General features: G+C 40.2%; 1 non-coding gene across 1 annotated transcript; it reads right to left on the bottom strand.

Moving 5' to 3' along the window:
• Positions 1-1,538: 1,538 nt before the first annotated feature.
• Positions 1,539-1,667, bottom strand: LOC111815213. The gene has a single exon (XR_002819957.1). It is a non-coding gene; the product is annotated as a small nucleolar RNA SNORA65 (small nucleolar RNA).
• Between the last annotated feature and the right edge of the window lie 6,274 nt (positions 1,668-7,941).

Below are 7,941 nucleotides of genomic sequence, written 5' to 3'. Positions count from 1 at the left end.
TTTTGTATTTTACAGTAGGGTCTCCAGGGTCTCACTACGTAGATCAGACTCAGTGATTCTCTTGTGTTCAGCCTCCCAAGGATCTGGGATTACAGGCAAGCACTGCCACGCCCAGTCTCAATTGCCCTCTCTTAATCACTCTCCCAGCTTGCCCCGGGGGCGGGGCCAGCACGGCACGCCAAGGATGGAACTCCAGCCGTTTCATCAGCCTAAGCAGGCACTTTAATCCGCTGAGCTATTTGGTAGGTCCAGAGTCCCCCAAAATTTAAAGACTCAATCCAAAAATGGGTGTCTGAAATGAATAGGTCTTTCTCAGGTGGAGAAGAAACAACATAAATATATGAAAAAAATGTTTCACATCACTGGTAATTCAAGAGATGAAATTAAAACAATGCTGCGAATTCATCTCACTCCAAAAAGTATAGCTATTTCCAAGAAATCAATCAATAACAAATTCTGGCCAATTGTGGGGGAAAAAGAACCATTTTCCACTATTAGTGGGAGTGTAGACTGTCACATTCATTGTGGAAATCAGTGTGGTGATTCCTCAAAAAACTAAAATTAGAGATTCCATTTAACCTAGCTATTCCCCTTCTTGGTGTCTTCCCAAAAGAATTAAGAACATCAAAGCACAGCAATAATTATACACCCATATTTATAGTAGCACAATTTGTAATAGCCAAATCTTGAAAATAGCCTGAATGTCTATCAAATGATAAAAAGATAATCAAGATGTGGGGGTTTGTAGCCTGGGCTACAAAGTGAGCTCAAGGCCACTTTATCCAATGGAGTACTACTCTCCCATAAAAAAGGCAAATTTGAGATATTTCTAGCTAAGTGAGTGCACTTTGAAGCCATACCCTTAAAGTGAAATAAATCAAACCTACATAATCATGTATCACATGGTTTCTCTGGCCTGAGAAACTGAGTGTCTGTAAGGATCAAAATGCATAATAGATCTTGGGAATAGAAAGCAACCATTCAAATTAGAAGGGGAAAAATGGTAGGTGAGGAGGAGAGAGAAGGGACAAGAAAAAAAAAACAGTAGGAAAAAATGGAAACAAAACTTTTGTTAAAAAAGATGGGAAAAGGATTTGAGTGAAAGGGATGAGAATTGGGAAAAAAGAATCAATATATATCACACACAGGTACAATTTCCCTATGAAGAATGTTACCATTGTGCATTTGTTGTTGTTGTTGTTGTTGTTGTTGTTGTTGTCAGATCATCTCTTCATTGATGTATTTTCTTATGCTCCTTAGCTAGCTGGGCACTCCACAGCACCATTGTTGATGTCATCTATGATGTCAGGAGGGTGCCGGCTGTCCACTTTGCAGCCCACAGACTGGGCAGTCCCCAGGATCTCCTTAATGGTTCTGGAAAGTTCTCTGGCTAAAGGCCAGTGCCGCATCTGTCGGGCAATGTTGACAATCTCATCAAAAGTGATATTTCTGCTGTGTTTATCTATAGAATAGACAGTAAAGATCTTGTCCCAATCCGCAGCCAAAAGACCACACAGCATGGTCTTCACCTAGTTCTGGGCTGTTCCCATGCTTTCGGCACAGAGTCACCCACACGAAGAACAACCTTGTTTCTTAAGCTGGAGTTAGTATCAACTCACTACTGCATTACACCAGCCAATAAAGAACTGGTCAGGTGCAGTGATATATTGTGTATTTTTAAAATGTGCCAGTAAAATAAAAAGGTAAGAAAATCATACACAAACTTTGCTCAAGGAGCTGTTATAAATAAGGCCAGCACTTAAAAATGGAGGAGAAGAAAAATAGGAAAGAACTCCTGTCTAATAGATGGAAATGACACACTTGAATAAGAGAAGCTACCACTCCGTAAAGCCAGGTTGCCAGTATTAAGAATGGGACAGTGGACTAGAGCACTTCTGGGCATTATCTCAGTCATGTTTTATAGCTCTGGAATTCTCATGACTCATGGTTGCATTCCATGAAATGATTGTGTCCAGGATACAAAATCAACACACGAAAGTCAACATCATTCCTTTGCTACGTAACCACGATAAAGAAACTAGAAAAACTAGAAAAATAATCTTATCCCTAATGAGTTATAAAAAGTTCAGGGCATGGTGGTGCACCATGAAATCCCAGCATTTGAGAGGCTGAGTCAGGAGAAGGGTTGTGGGTTCAACAGCAGTCTGGGCTACAAAGTGAGCTCAAGGCCAGCCTGAAACTGCATAGTGAGACCCTATCTCAAAAAGATAAGAAATTATATTTTAAAGTAACACTTTTAAAAAGAACCAAATGTTTAGGAATTATCCTAAGCAAAGAAGTGAGAGATCTCCATAATAAAAATTATACAATCCTGAAAAAAGAGATTGAAGAGAACATTAGAAAATAGACATCCTTTGTGGCTAAACAGGCAGAACCAAATTGTCAAAACAGTCATATTACCAAAACTTATAGGAAGGTTTCATAGAAACTAAAAAAAAAAGTTTAACAGTGTTCTTCATAGAAGTAGAAAAAAATTCCAAAATTTATATGGAACCAGAAGAGACCCAGAACATCCAATGCAATCCTTGCCAGAAAGAGCAAGGCAGGAGGCAGCATGGTCCCTTGGTTTTAGTTATATTATTATTATTATTTTTTTTGGTGGAACAAGGAATTGAATGTTTTTAGTTACATTACAAAGCTATAGTGATGAAACAGCATAGTATTGACATTTGATCTTTGACAAAGGGACCAAAAGCATACACTAAAAGAAAGAGTTTGATCCCTGGCTAGTTCGAGACTAGGTGTGGTGGTGTGTCTATAATTCCAGTGCTTGGGAGATTGAAAACAAGAAGATCACTATGAGTCTGATCTGTGTAGTGAGACCCTGTACTAATTACATAAAAATAAAATAAAACTCATATACACAACACAAAAGATAACATCTTATTAAAATGTACTAGAAAAACTGGTTGTCTACATATAAGAAAAAATCTAGACCCATATGTTGCACCATATATATATAAAAAAAATTAAAATGGAGCAAAGACCTAGATATTAAAACAGAAACAAAGGGCTGGCCAAATAGCTCAGTGGATTAAAGTGCATGCAAGCAGGCACAGGGACCAGGGGTTCAATCCCCAGGCCTGCTGTGCTGGCCCTGCCCCTGGGGTGCACTGAGACAGTGATTGAGACTGGGCGTGGTGGCACATGCCTGTAATCCCAGCTCTTGGGAGGCTTTAAACCAGTGGATCACTATGAATCTGATTTAGCAGTGAGACCGTGAACACCCTGTAGACCTGTAGACACCTTCCCTAAAATATAAATAAATAAATAAATAAATAAATAAATAAATAAATAAAACAGAAACAGTGAATCTTCCAGAAAAAACAAATGGTTAAACCCCTTGAAGACAAAGGCATAGGCAAGGACTTTCTGAATAAACTCCAACTGCACAAAGAATAACACCAAGGATCAGCAAAGGACATTATATGAAAAGTAAAACCCTCATCAGTTTCTAAAGAAACAAAATAATGGAGAAGTTCATGATTTACAAATGAAATATAGCTTCTCCATGACCTAGAATTAAGATGTGTAGAAAATACTAACTTGGTGAAGAGAAAAAATGAAACTACAGGAAGTAGGTCTTCCAGACTTGGGAAAGAACTGACAAGAAAATTAGAAGGTAAATAGAACTGGGAGAAATTAATCACAATGCAGAAAAAAGAATAAAATGTACTAGAATCTTTTCCCAGCTTCTGGTGAGTGGACTATGTTTCTGCAGACACAAGTGATAAGAGACAGCCATGAGATACAGTCACTGAGAGGGTTGGGCTAGACATAGAATTCCAGGAAGTTTAAACTCAGGTTAGAAAGATTTCAGGATCCCACCATGTGATGTGAGAAGTCAGGCCTGGTGTGTGTGTGTGTAGCTTTCAGAAGCAGCTGGATCCAAAAGTCCTGGCATCAAGTACCCTAATCTTCTTGAATTTGAATTCAATTCTGCCACATTCAGCGTAGATAGAAGGTCTGCTTACTTCTCTCATCTATCAATTTGAGCAAGGACATACCTCAGCTTGGACAGTTCCCATTGCCTGGGGTGAACAAACAGTGGCCACAGCTACAAGAAGAGATGGTAACACAGCAGAATAGCTCCACACATGCAAAAAAAAAAAAAAGTTAGGGGAGAGGGAACTTATTCGGCTATTCAGCTAAGCCACCAAAGGAGGCAGAAAGGACCTCCTCCTCTGGAAAGCTGACCAGGAGAAAACATTTAAACAAATCACATAGCCCTTGACTCAGGTCCCAGCCTTAGAACTCTCAGACAACACAAGCCTTTTTCCCATATGTTCCTCCCCCCCCCAAAAAAAAGGCTATAGACGTCTTAACCCAGGTTAACATCATGTTATGGTGTACTTGTCAAAACATACTCTGTAGCCCTAGGGTGGTTTCTCTGTGCTTTAGGGCACTTGTTCCCACCACCTTGCTGATGCAGGAAGCTGACTTTGGGGCAACAACAGGCCATTTGGGTCCCACATTCTGTCATCACTTTAATGAACCACAAAGGGCACCATTGGTTGTCAAATCCAAGGATTGCATGGATATCAGATATGTGAAAATCCCCACATAACTCTAGTGACAGTAACCACTCTTCACCCAGCTCCCAGGTGAACTGGAAGACCCGCTTCATGACTGATTGGTTCTGCTAAAAGGGGTCCAGTGAACAAGATGTGCAGTGGCGACTCGACTCTGTGGTACAGGCTCGGCCTCTGCTTACCAGAATCTCAGCCCAGAAGGTAGAGCTAACAGCCTTGACAAGGGTTCTGTTGCTGACAGAAACACAACAGGTCAACATCTATACTGACTCCAATATTAAAAAAAAGAGGGGTCCTAATGGTTGGGGGGAAGAAATAAGGTTTAAGTAAGAGATTTTATAGTTTCTTGATGCTATATGGGTCAAGAAAGTGAGCATTATACACTGTAGGGGGCAGCAGAGGACTGGAACATTAGAAACTGGAGAAAAACAAAAGCTGGACAAGGAAGCATAGTAGGCTTCTACGACAGCTCTGACAGCCCTGCAAACTGTGGCCCTAACTGTGCCCCTAATCCTGGAGCTTCCTCTCCTGTAGACCTGAAATTACTCTCCAAATAAAAGGGCATGATTTGCCTGGAAATTCTATCAAGTGAAGATAGTGGAAATTCTCTGATGGGAGACTAGCCATCCTTGAAATGTTGGGCCCTAGGTTTGTAAGACAAGGGACTCCAGTGTCATCTGAAACAAGATGACACTGAGAGACACTACTAAGATGCCAATTTTGTGTGCCACAGCTCATAGCCATCTATTTGTAAACAATGCCTAACCTGTGCTCAATACAATTTGAGACAATGGATCACTCAGCCCCTGGGTATTCAAGAAATGGGTGTCTCTCCATATGAAAACTTGCTTGCAAACTTCTCTGACCTGCCTTGTACAGGAGGCTATCAATATATGCTGGTATTTGTCTACACTTTCTTAGGATGGAAAGTTTTCCATGCCACAATAGAAAAGGCACTGAGGTAACAAAGGTACTATTGAGAGACATCCTTCCAAGATTTGGATTGCCCCCACCTTGGGTCAGACAATGGACTAGCATTTGTAACAAAGATAGTTCTAGGACTCACCTCACACAAACTCAGCTGTTCTCAGCAGGAAAAGTATCATGATGAGCTTCTCCAACAACTTATGCTTGCATGCTGTTGGCAACAATCCTCAGGTGGGTCTTCCACACCTACGACCAGAATGGTTGAAGTAATTAAGATCATGAACCACCGCACCCTGTACCAGTCAGTTGTTCGGTCTATTCACATCCCTTTTTCTGCTGTGAGGTGGCTGGTAACACACAGGCTCTGAGGTGTATGCAACAACCATGTAAATTCATATGAGGTTCTTTTGTTTCTGTCTGACCAAATCAAAGATGGCCACTTATTTTGGTAAAAAGGAGAGATGATTTATTCAAAGCCAGCACAGAGGAGCTGAAAACAGGTGGATCACTGTGAGTCCAATCTAGTAGTGAGACCCTGAACACCCTATAGATCCTTCCCTAAAATACAAATAAATACATAAATAAATAAAAATTAAAATTAAAATTTAATAAAAGCTAGCATAGAGGAGATGGAGAGGCCTATTTTTCTTGTCACTCTCACCTTGAACAGGGTCTTTGGTGAGGGACAGTGAGGGAAAGGAATACACTAAAATAATAGACATGTCCAATGTTTTCCACCCATTCATGGACTGGAAATTCACCCTCTCTGCCTAAGGAGATGACACTGAACTTTGAACTCCCAGTGCCAGATCTTCTTATTCTGTCCGTTGATCTAGGCTGAGAAAGGCCTAGATACCCTTCAGGAAGGCCTGAAGGTAACTGTTTAGGCCCTAGTCCTGAGGCAGTTTGCCACTTGTCTCCAAAAGAACAACAACAACAAAAAAAAAAAAAAAAAAAAAATCTCTGCTTTTAAGGCCCAAATGATTTAAGAATCATTGTTGTGATTCTTATTCTTGTTATCTTGTGACAAGGTCTTTGTACGTAGCTCAGGCTGGCCTTGAACTCATTGTATAGCCCAGGCTGGTTTTGAATGTAGGGCAATCTTCCAACCTCAGCCTCTTGAGTGCTTAGTTGACAGGTGCACACCACCACTCTAACCTGAAGGTCCATTTGGCAGTAAAAGTTAGACAAATGAAAGTTCCCAACTTTACTGTTTTCAGGAGATTATCTTCTGACCAAGCCTGCTTTTCTCATCTTCTACAAAGATGGATACTTCAATCTATTCATGGATGAGAACTAACACACCAGCCATACCTCTTTATTACCAAAGAAGAAACACACACTTCTTTTAATGAAAGAGAAAAAGAGAAACTGACAGAAGAAATGCAAATGGCATTTAGGTCTTTAGTTTCAGATGGTCTGTCTGTGTACTACTTGATGGTACATACATAAAATAACCTTTAACAGTGGCTCACTATTTATTCTTTATGGAGAGAGGCTGCCCTTCTGAGGATGATCCATTTCTTAGAGACAGCAAAGGGATCAGCTAGGAGGACAGCTCTGATATACTCACTGATCAACCCCGTGCCATATCTCTTCTACCTGACTCATACATCACAGGAAGCAACATTCTTCTGCCTTAATCATTTCAGGGACAGGTATCAGGCAAGCAGGGATGACTTCTATAGTTTGAACACATGAGATTTATTCAAAGGAGAGGGAGAGAGAGAGAGAGAGGGAGAGAGAGAGAGAGAGAGAGAGAGAGAGAGAGAGAGAGAGAGAGAGAGGAGCCAGATCATAAATATTCTATTTTTTTCCTTTAAAGTTTTAACTTTATCCCAAAGACAGCAGAGAACTCCTGGCCAGTGAGTGATATGGAGAGAAAGGAGAAGAGGAAAATACAGTTTTGCCACATTTATTTTGGTATTAGTGATCTCCCTTGCCCTTTTTCCTAGAAGTAACGAGGACAAGGTAGAAGACTGTTATGGTTTGTGTCTAGTTGTCCCCTCAAAGCCTCATGCAGTCACTGGGCAGACTTTTGGAGTCAGTGATTAACTCATGATCCACTGGGATTATGGGTGTGAGTGCTGCTAGGATTATGGGTGTGAATACTACTCCCAGCCTGGGGCAGATAGTCTGAAAGCAATTTAAGGGAGACAGACTTGCTCTCTGCTGACATTGTTTTTACATCAGTTATTTTATTTTAAAGAAAAAAAAAAAAACAGTGGTACAAAAATCTCAAAACAAGATTTTAGGACAGTAACAATGGTTAGTACATTGTGTATTGTTACTGCCAAAGTAGTTTCTCATATTACAAGAAATAATAAATAAACAACATCGGTACAAACCTCTGTTTGTTTTTTTTAAAGTCAACTGAAAATGGAAATATACTTTTTAAAGTTTCTAATACTAGGAGAAGATATCATACAATGTCTTTTAAATAAATTGTAAGTCAAAGATA

The sequence above is a fragment of the Octodon degus genome, unplaced genomic scaffold, assembly GCF_000260255.1.
Source record: "Octodon degus isolate 3935 unplaced genomic scaffold, OctDeg1.0 scaffold00012, whole genome shotgun sequence".
Taxonomy (NCBI): Eukaryota; Metazoa; Chordata; class Mammalia; order Rodentia; family Octodontidae; genus Octodon; species Octodon degus.
This window is presented reverse-complemented; position numbering and strand designations above follow the sequence as displayed.